This window comes from Bos taurus, chromosome 1 (genome assembly GCF_002263795.3).
Source record: "Bos taurus isolate L1 Dominette 01449 registration number 42190680 breed Hereford chromosome 1, ARS-UCD2.0, whole genome shotgun sequence".
Classification (NCBI taxonomy): Eukaryota; Metazoa; Chordata; class Mammalia; order Artiodactyla; family Bovidae; genus Bos; species Bos taurus.
The window spans coordinates 52,440,314-52,451,661 of NC_037328.1; positions in this window are offsets into that span (position 1 = coordinate 52,440,314).

The window sequence follows — 11,348 nt, forward strand, 5'->3', positions numbered from 1 at the left end:
CCGAGAGTTGGTGATGGACAGGGAGGCCTGGTGTGCTGCGATTCATGGGGTCACAAAGAGTCGGACACGACTGAGTGACTGAACTGAACTGACACAATATCCTTTCTGTGTTGGTGCTTGTATTTAAGACTGTATATCTCATCAGCTTTTGCACAGTTAATGTCTCTATTAGACTCATTAAAAAAGTATCTTCTATGGTTAATAAAATGTAAAGACTGCACCTGCAAAAAAAAAAAAAATTAGAAAAGTTTAAGTGTGTTAAAAGACTAGCCATAGAACATGAGAAAATATTTGTAAACATATCTGATAAAGGATTTGTATTCAAACTATACAAAAAAAACTCTTAAAACTCAATAATAAGAAAACAGCCCAGTTAAAAAGTGGGTAAGAGATCTGAACAGATAACACATAGAGGTGGCAGAGAATATACACACATGGCAAATTAGCACAGGAAAAGATGCTTAGTATCTGATGTCATTAGGGACTTGCAGATTAACACGAGATACCACCATATTCCTATCAGAATAACCAAAATCCAAAAGACGACACCAATGCTAACAAGAGTGTGGAGCAACTCGAACTCTCTTTCATTGCTGGTGGGGATGCAAAATGGGTACAGATACTTGGAAACAGTTTGCAGTCACTTACACAGTGAAACAGAGGCTTACTACATGATCCAACAATTGTTCCCCAAAGGATTTGAAAACATATAGTCCTGCAAAAACCTGCACATGAATGTTTATAGAAGCTAAACAAACAAACAAATTATTGCCCCAAACTGAAAGCAACAAACAAATTATTGCCCAAAACTGTCCTTTGATTGGAAATAGATAAATTGTGGTACACTTATATAATGGAATATTATTCAAGAGTAAGAGATGAGTCATCAAGGCACAAAAAGATATGGATGAACTTAAACGTGTATTGTTAAGTGAAAGAAGCCAATCTGAAAAGGTTACATACATACTGTATGATTCCAACTATGTGACATTATAGAAAAGGCAAATCTATGGAGACGGTGAAAGATCAGTGGTTGAGGAAGGGTATATAGGTGAAGCCCAGGGATTACTTAGGTCATGAAATTCTTCTGTAAGATCCTGTAATGATGGGTACATGACACTGTGAATTCGTTAGAACCTATGGAATGTGCATCACAGAAAGGGAACTCTTATGTAAACAATGAATTTTAGTGGACCATGTCACAAATCATAAAGTCACCATACCAACGCAAGAAGTTAATGATGGGGGAACTGGGGCCGGGGAATGCAGAAGGACTGGAAGAGTGAGAGGATTTATAGGTTTCTCTGTACTTTCTGAGGAGAAGGCAATGGCACCCCACTCCAGTACTCTTGCCTGGAAAATCCCATGGATGGAGAAGCCTGGTAGGCTGCAGTCCATGGGGTCGCTAAGAGTCAAGACACGACTGAGCAACTTCACTTTCCCTTTTCACTTTCATGCATTGGAGAAGGAAATGGCAACCCACTCCAGTATTCTTGCCTGGAGACTCCCAGGGACAGAGGAGCCTAGTGGGCTGCCGTCTATGGGGTCGCACAGAGTCGGACACGACTGAAGCGACTTAGAAGCAGCAGCAGCAACAGTTGTACTTTCTGCTCTGTTTTTCTATAAACCTAAGACCAGTACAGATAATAAAGTCTATTAATTAAATAAAAATTAGAACATCCCCTTTGTGTGTCTACTTCTCAAATGTCTCCAAAATGGAACAGGTTAGTGGCTAAAAAGTCATGTTAATTTTTTCATTGGCTTTTTTCTGTTTAATAAAGTAAGTAGCTGTGTGGAAGAAAAATCCCATGATTTCCCTTCTTTGGGGACATTTTTTTTTCCTATTTTGAATGGAAAAAGTAAGTCTTTGGTACATTTTTCCTTTTCCTGAATGGGCCCAGATACAAAACGATTGGCAAACACTGCATGTAAATAAAAATAAACAGAGTTCTCCTCTGAGGAGGATACCTACCTCATTTTACATGCATTCTCCTGCTTGCTATCAAATATAAAAGAGTGCTTTAAAATGTATAATCACCAGAGAATCCTGATGCTCCTCAAAGGAGAGGTGGTGGGGTCTTGTCCTGTTTGACTAGACCACTTCAGTATTTTAGATTTGGAAAAAATTACTTCCAAACTGCACCACTGTTGTATATCAGGTTTGGGAATGTGACATTTATTAGGATCTGGAAAAAAAAATCGGAGAATGAATCTATCTTGCTAAATGATAGACCTTCTCTCTCACACAAGTTCATTTATCCATCCTCTCAGCAAATAACTGAGGAGGGGGACTTGAGGTGTATGAGGGAGATAATAGGGGGATAGACCTCATTTCTGCTGTCAGCAAAATCACAACCTGCAGGGAAGCCAGAAAGACAGAAATCTGAGAATTATGATATAAAATTACTAATCCTTTTAAAGCCTGAGGAGCACAGTGGAAGGAGCCAGGATGGCTTCCCAGGGGAGATAACTAAACTAAGCCTGGAATCAGGATGAGTCATCTGATCTCTATCCCTGACCCAGGAAATCAAAGGTAATAAATAGCAGGCTGGCACATCCTGGACCGTGGAGTGAGGGCTCGCTTCTGTTTCATTTCTGTGGGAAGCAAACCCTGGCATCAGGAGAGAGAGAAGGCATGGAGGATTTCCTAGTGAGCACAAATGTTACAAAATTTGATAATTTACTCCTATTTTCTTCCCCAGGTTTTAGGCTTTTTACAGTGTTTCAGCTGACAATAACTGAAGTCCAAATCATTTTTATTTAAGTAGATGTTTGCAATCAAATTATTTATGATCTTTAGCAATACTAAATTAGAAATCATAATCACTCCAGATTTTTGTAAGAAAAGTACTGATTCTTTTGCCTTTGACTATTCCATCCTGTTCTTCAACACTGGTTGCCCATGGCTGGCTGCACTTTAGTGCATCTGCCCTGGTGTAATGGTTTAGGGGTAGACCCAATACAGGGGCCAGTTGTATACATTAAAAACTGGCCCTCGTTTGAGGTGCTGGGTTACCCAAGAAAAAACTCAGGATATTCTTAAGGCATTAACAAAGATGGGGCACCAAGGGAAATGGTTTTGAAATAATTTGACATTTGATGCTATAGATGTAAGAGATGTGGGTTCAGTCCCTGGGTTAGGAAGATTCCCTGGAGGAGGAAATGGCAATCCACTCCAGTATTCTTGCCTGGAAAATCCCAAGGACAGAAGAGCTGGCGTGCTATAGTCCATGAAGTTGCAGAGTGTCAAACATGACTGAGTGACTAAACATGCACACGTGTTCACACACACACACACACACACACACACACACACACACCCCATACATAAGCTGGAAATAAATGACACAATTGCATCAGGCAAATTTGAGTTTTGTAAGAAAATTATTGAACAAGGAATAGGGAAACCACAAAAAATGTATCATGGTCCTCAAGCTAGTAACAGTGGGCCCTGTAACCCCCATCTCTTCCAGGCATGAAGAGTCTAGTCCTGGAAGGGTGACCTGTACCTGGAGATACACAGAGCTGGGTGGGGAGGGCAGGTGATGGAGCCACAGTCAGCTCACAGTGACACGACTTCCCTCTCCTCCCACCCTCTCATCTCCTGCCCTGTTTCCCAATGGTCAAACCCCACTGGAAGCCAAGAGCAAGAGAACCTGTTGGAACAGTCCATCTGCGTAGCCTCCCAGGACACAGAGCCAGACAGAGAGAGGTGGACAGTGGAATGGGGTGGCAAAGGGGAGATACCTGGCAGAGGATATTTATGTGTCGTTGATGGCACCTGAAATGTCTCGACTTCTCTTGTATCTTAGTATATTATTTTGAAACATATGGTAAAAAGAGCAGCCACAATTTTTTTCAAGCTCCAGGCCTCTCTAAAATTCTCAGTTGACCCTTCCCCTTGGGAACATCTGACCTGGAAAGTCAGGGTGTTATATCTTGGTAGTTTTCAGTGAGCTCCGGCCAAGAACATCAAAGACTCTGGAGGCAGGACCATATGTTTTGCTCAGCTGAGTTCCCTGGGCTCTGACCTTGAGAGGCGCTGGGCTGTCAGTCTGAAGGGCAGGGCAGGGCCTAACCTGCTCATGAGGCCAGCCCACGTGCGCAACGCCAGCGGCTCTCTGTGTCTGTCTGGTGGGCACACTTCAGGGCCAGTAGGAGTGGAGAGACACGTCATTCAGGAGGCAAGTTGTCCCCCACAACCAATGTGGGGAAAAAAAAAAATCAGCGTCAGTACATGACAGCCCAGTGGATTTTTCCAGGCAAACGTTTGTGGTTATTTAATAGCATTGATGTCTCTCACTGGATCGCCTCAGTTAGATGCAGCAGAGCATTTTCATCTGTGCGCAGTACCAAAACAGAGCATTTATATTTAAATATTTGAGTTAAACATATCTTGTGTTTGTTGAGCATTAATGCTGTTGACATTGTCCGGTAGCCACACTCTTTAGGGAGTTGGAATCTGTCTTCAATATTAGTCAACAAGCCTTAGAAAACATTTGAATAGGAATCAGGACTGTGTCAGCTCCTCAAAAGGGCCCTTGAATTAGCAAATGGGGAAGATGAACTCCAGCGCTAGAGGTGGGAAGGAAGGCCCCAGTCTCAGGGATATTCAGGCTGCTGTTCTTGCTCATTTCATCGCAGAGGGCCATGTCCTTGGACAGAGGCTGCACCTCGAGAGAGAGACGTGGTTCTGCTTCAGAGGGAAGCGTTCTCCTTCCCGTCCAGTCAAGTATCTCCCTGGAATTCCTAGAAAACATGTCTCCAGCCTGTTGACACTGGCCTCACGCATTGACTCCACTTCTCTCTCTCCTGGCCTCTAAATTCAGAAACTATGTCCCTGTGCCCTGAAAGGGAATATAATTCACCAGTGGGGCTTCCCAGTTGGCTCCGCAGTAAAGAATCCACCTACCAATTCAGGAGACACAGGTTTGATCCCTGAGTTTGGAAGATCCCCTGGAGAAGAAAATGGCAACCCACTCCAGTATTCCTGGCCGGAGAATTCCATGGACAGAGGAGCCTGGGAGCTGCAGTCCATGGGGTTGCAAAGAGTTGGACACGACTAAGTGACTAAACAACAATTCACTAGGGGGAGCCGAGCCATTGAGCAGGTGCTGGAGATGATCGAGGTGCCTCAGCTGGTACCATCATCTTATCCATAATACATCTGTAAGATACTTACCATCTTATCTGTAGTGTCCCCATGTCCTCCCCCTTGTTTAAGCTGCAGGGACTCCACGGGCTAGCTGAGGTCTAGGTGAGAGAGCTCCAGCCCCCAGAAGCAGGGAAGGGGTTGGACAAACACCCAACCATCTTTCCTATGCTGACCATGCAGCCCTCCAAGCCATTTCTCTTTTAAGAGCCTGGGTGTCACGAGTGCTTAATCTAATGGGCCTCATGCAGGTTAAGAGGAAATTAGAGCGCCAACCAACCGAGACTGTACGTTTTCATCAGCAACGTGGGCCCGGCCTGGGGCAGCTGGCTTCAAGAAGGGGACAGGGGAGATGTGATGTGTGTTATCCAGAGGCTGGGGGTGGCACAGCACGACTGAATGGAAGGTAGGGAGGATGTGTGGTGGGGGCAGATCAAGCCAGGGACAGAGATGAGAGTAGAAATATTAAACCCCCTTCTGCCCTTTCCTGCCTTTCCCGAAGATTCTCTCCCTTTGCCTTCCCCACTGTCCCCCAGGCATCTTCCAGCACCTGAGAGTGGATCGCACTCTTCTGTGCAAGGGAGGGGACAGGAGAGAGGAAAATCTACCTGTCATTGCAGTCAGAGACCTGGGACCGGCAAGAAGGTCTCTTTAGGATTCTGTACATGTATTGCATAGAGAACAGACTTATGGACACAGCGGACTGAGGGGTAGGAAGGAGAGGGTGGGATCCACGGAGAGAGTAACATGGAAATATACACACTACCATATGTAAGATAGAGAGCCAGTGGGAATTTGCTGTATGACTCAGGGAACTCAAACCGGGGCTCTGTGACAACCTAGAGGGGTGGGGTGGCGTGGGAGGGAGGCTCAAAAGGGAGGGGACATATGTATACTTATGGCTGATCCATATTGATGTATGACAGAAACCAACACAATATTGTAATTATCTCTGAATTAAAAGTAAATAAATTAAGGAAAAAAGACTCTGTGCATGGTAGCAGTAGCCCTCCTGCCCAGCGCAGACAGGAGGACGAATCCCTCTGTGATGCTAGGCCTTGGAGGGTTCTTGGGGAGGGCTCTGTCACTGCCACTTCCTGGGTCCCAGAGACAAGACCTACAGAGAGACGCAGGCTGGAGAATCAGCCTAGCCCCCAGCACCCCTTTCCTTAATACTCCCTGAGGGTCCCTGGCCTCGCTCTCCCAACCTTGGAAGCTCACAGGGACTAAGTAGCCCATACTCCCCTCCCCTGAGAACATCACCTCCACAAACACAGCTGCTGTTCCCAAAGCTGACCTGGGTCTCCCCATCAGGGGGTGTGACCTTGAGGCTCATGGCCCTTGACCTTCAGTGTGGTTCTGTCCTCTGAGCCCTCTGCCTTCTCCCCTTCCACATAGAGGCCTCCAGCCATCCATTTCTCCTACCTGCCTGGCGGAGCTGGCTCCATCACCTTCACCGGCTCCTCTAGGTTATTCGGGTCTTTTGGTCACGAGTGCCTACCGCCAAATCAGCACCCGAGGCTGCAGCATAACAATCTCCTTCCTTGATTAGAGCTTCTTAATTATGCTCCAGGAATTTGCTTAAACAGATTAATCATTCTTGAGGACAAATTTAGAAGCTGTGCCTGCTGTGGGATCTGCTCTGAATATCCCCCAAGAAATTCTGATTACACCTGTGTGTTGGGCCCTCACCAGGTCAGGGGTGCAGCAGGGACTCGGACCCTGGCTGAGAGCTCTCGGCCATCCCTGCGTGTATCTCTTCCCTCCTCTGGGCCAGCAAGTGGGCTCTGGTGTGGAGTTAACCCCAAGTGTTAAATGTGCCTGGAGATTGAGAATGGCGGTCCCAGTGGGCTTGGTCCCTTCCGGAGGACTGTCGGCACGGGGAGGAGTGAAGCTGGGCTCCTCTTCAATGAAGTTAAAGTCTTCGTTCATTTATTTGTGACAACCTGGACCCACACTGGTTCTCATTAGAATCTCCAGCTTTTAAAAACTATGGGCATGGCTGCCTCATTGCAGATTAACTTAGGATCTCTGGGAAGGGGATCTGGGGTCTGAAAGGGCCCATGAGGTGGTTCCCATGGACAGACAGGTGAAACCACAGTGACATCTGAGCACCTGCTTCACTTCTGTGCACATCAATGTGGGGAGTCATCCCAGAATCCCAGGGACCCGAGGGCAGATCTGATACAGAAAATAAAGCATGAGCCCACCTACCCAAAGTGGGTGCTCACAGACCCTTGAAGCTGGGAAGACAGTGCTTCATGGTGGCTACAAGCCAGAGCTCTGTATCAGGCTATGTGGATTTAGGTGCAGTTCTATCCCCTCTAGCTCTGTGACTCTGGGTAAGCTACGTCACCTCTCTGAGCCTGTCTTCTTGTAAAGCCGGCACCAACCTCACAAGTAAGAGCTTAGACTCATGGCATATAGTAGCAAAGAGTAAGCCCTCAGTAAGAGTTAACTATCACTATTTTCCTCATTCTCTTCAATATCACCACTTGGTGGAAGGATAGAACAGAATATTCATAAGAAGCCTTTTCAGTAGACTTTTCCTAGTACATTTTCAGAATTCTCCAGAAAACCAGAACCAGTGTGTGTGTGTGTGTGTGTGTGTGTGTGTGTATGAAAAATGATTGTTGCTCAGTCGTGTCCGACTCTTTGCGACCCTACGGACTGTAGCCCAGCAGGCTGCTCTGTCCATGGAATTCTCCAGGCAAGAATACTGGAATGGGTAGCCATGCCCTTCTCCAGGGGATCTTCTGGATCCAGGGATTGAACTCAGGTCTCCTGAATTGCAGGCAGTTTCTTTACTGTCTGAACCACCAGGGAAGCCCGTATGTGTGTGTATATATATAGATATAGATATAGCCTGGCATGCTGCAGTCCACAGGGTCCAAAGAGTCACATACAACTTAGCAACTGAACAACCCCCCAAATTGGTTTATGTGATTATAGGGGCTGAGAGTTCCCACGATCTGAAAGCTGGAGATCCAGGAAGGCTGGAGGTGTAATTCAGTCTGAGTCTGAAGGCCCGAGAACCAGAGCACAGATGTCCAAGGGCAAGAGAAGATAGATGACCCAGCTCAAGAGAAAACAGCTAGCTTTTCTCTTCCTCTGTCTTTTTGTTCTATTCAAGCTGTCAAGGCATTCCTGAGGGCTATCTACTTTCCTCAGTCTACTGAGTCAAACGCTAATCTCTTGCAGAATCACCCTCACAGACATGTCTAGAAATAATGTTTTACCAGCTATCTGGGCATCCCTTTGCCAAGTCAGGTTGACACATAATATTAACCATCACACCTGGCCAATAAGGCTCAGCCTAAAACAATTCGATGACAGACAGTTCCATTGTCAGCACTCTCCCTATGGAAGGAATAACCAGGAATTGAAATATGTTCTTTTTAGTGCTCATAGTCGTATTAAGAAATGGATTAATCTATGGTTTGAAGGTTTTCTTTTCGAAATTTTTTAATAGTTTGGAATAGAACAGAAAGTAAAGAAACTGCTCCTATTCCAGAGTTTTACAGGAAAGCAGAAAAAATACAGCCAGATCAGGGCAGGAGAATTGTCATGGACCTGGAGAAGGGCACCTGGATCTGTGTGGCGGGGAGCTCACGGTCCTTGCAAGAGGAGCAGAGAGAGATAAATGAGCAGGATCGTGCAGCCCTGAACTGTGCCGAGGAGTATGTAACTGACTCTGGAGGCCAGGAGACTCGTGTTATTACGGAGAAAGTGTATGGAAGGAATTTACATACAGATCTGGAGGAAAGAAAGACTGGAAGAGAGAAACATGCTTAAGATCAGCAGTGTGTTTAATCAAATAAATGAAAAACTGCAAAATATTTAGGCATTTGTTAGTGTTGTACTTAAGCATTCATTTCTTTAGGGGAAAAAATGTACCAAGTTTTTAACCAAGACATATCTTTGGCATCAGTAACTACATGTAATGTAAGACAACAGTTTAAAAAAAAAAAAAAAGAAAAGAAAAAACGAATTTACATTTCTAGGTTGGGATAATTTTCTTTTTCCTTCTGTTGCTTCACAGAGACTAAATTGTCAAAATAAAGATTTGATTTTTCGTTGACTATCAATAAATACATTTTGCACATGTCAGTGTGGGTGATTGTGGCTGCTGTTGTTTAGTCACTAAGTCGTATCCGACTCTTTTACGACCCCTTATATTGCAGCCCACCAGGCTCCTCTGTCCATGGGATTCTCCAGGCAAGAATACTGGAGTGGGTTGCCACTTCCTTCTCCAGGGGATCTTTCTGACCTAGGGATCGAACCCGAGTCTCCTGCATTGTAGGCAGATTCTTTACCGATTGAGCTACCAGGGAAGCCTAATGTGGAAGATACTATGGGAATATTAGACTAAATTAAAGACATGATGTCTGTCATTAAAAACTATATCATTCTCTAACAGGAGAGGCTTTGAGAAGCCAAGTAAACAGTTCACCATACCGAGAGTGCAGGCGTGGGGAGATAATAAACTGGATTAAATTGGAAATTCAAAAAGACTGTGAAAGAGTAGAGTGTGGCATCATGGAGAGGTGGGAAGAGGACAGAAGTTCACATACGACTGTCTGGGCTCAAGTCTCAGTCCCTCCAGTGACTAGCACTTGAGCTGCAAGCTCATTCACGGTTTTCAGCCTCAACTTCCTTCTCCGTACATTGGAGCTAAAATATGTGGGCTGTTGACTCACGCTATTCCAATCTTGTATTTTTACAGCTTATTCCTTAGGTCTCTGTAGAAACCTTTACTTTTATCTCAGTCAAATTTTTCTTGGTAGCAATTTTGCAATATGTGAAGGTTTAGTATACTTGTGGAGGAATTAGACAGGGATTTATGAGACCAGAGGCCAGAAGCAGGACAGATGTGGATGAGAGAAAGACAGATAAAGGGAGGGTCAGCATGGAAAAGTAATCTTCTACCTTCAAAACAAAAATAGGATACTTCCTCTATATCAGGAGGGGTGGATTTCATGTCACTAGAGGTGTTTAGAGAAGGACACAGCAGAGATGATTCAGACATCAGATGGTATCTTTTCCAGATACAAAGTTGAATTAAAGTGGCCCTAAATAAAATCTCATCAACATGCAACCAGAGTAGAAGAAGGAGGTGGCCTTCTGGTTGAAGACTAATGAGAAGGTTTCAGTTTAGGTTTTTACCACAGTGAGCTGACTTTGAATCTAATACCTATTTTCTTCCTCTTTTCTAAGGTAATTCTATTTTAAATAATTCTTAAAATGTATTTTACATTTTAAAATACAGGGTCTAAATACAAGGCTTCCTTTCTTTTTGAAAGAAGTGATTTCAATGAAAAATTACTTAACCCTAAAGTGCCTGACAAAGGTAAGCTTAAAAATTCTGGCAACGATAAACTTAAAAATCCTAAGTAAAAGTAGAATTTCTATTGATATCTAGTAAATATGTATACACTATCAGTTCAGTTCAGTTCAGTCGCTCAGTCGTGTCTGACTCCTTGCGACCCCATGAATCACAGCACACCAGGCCTCCCTGTCCATCACCAACTCCTAGAGTTCACTCAGACTCATATCCATCGAGTCAGTGATGCCATCCAGCCATCTCGTCCTCTGTCGTCCCCTTCTCCTCCTGCCCCCAATCCCTCCCAGCATCAGAGTCTTTTCCAATGAGTCAACTCTTCGCGTGAGGTGGCCAAAGTACTGGAGTTTCAGCTTTAGCATCATTCCTTCCAAAGAAATCCCAGGGCTGATCTCCTTCAGAATGGACTGGTTGGATCTCCTTGCAGTCCAAGGGACTCTCAAGGGTCTTTTCCAACACCACAGTTCAAAAGCATCAATTCTTCGGTGCTCAGCTTTCTTCACAGTCCAACTCTCACATCCATATATGCCCACAGGAAAAACCATAGCCTTGACTAGATGGACCTTTGTTGGCAAAGTAATGTCTCTGCTTTTGAATATGCTATCTAGGTTGGTCATAACTTTCCTTCCAAGGAGTAAGCATCTTTTAATTTCATGGCTGCGGTCACCATCTGCAGTGATTTTGGAGCCCCCCAAAATAAAGTCTGTTTCCACTGTTTCCCCATCTATTTCCCATGAAGTGATGGGACCAGATGCCATGATCTTCATTTTCTGAATGTTGAGCTTTAAGCCAACTTTTTCACTCTCCATTTTCACTTTCATCATGAGGCTTTTTAGTTCCTCTTCACTTTCTGCT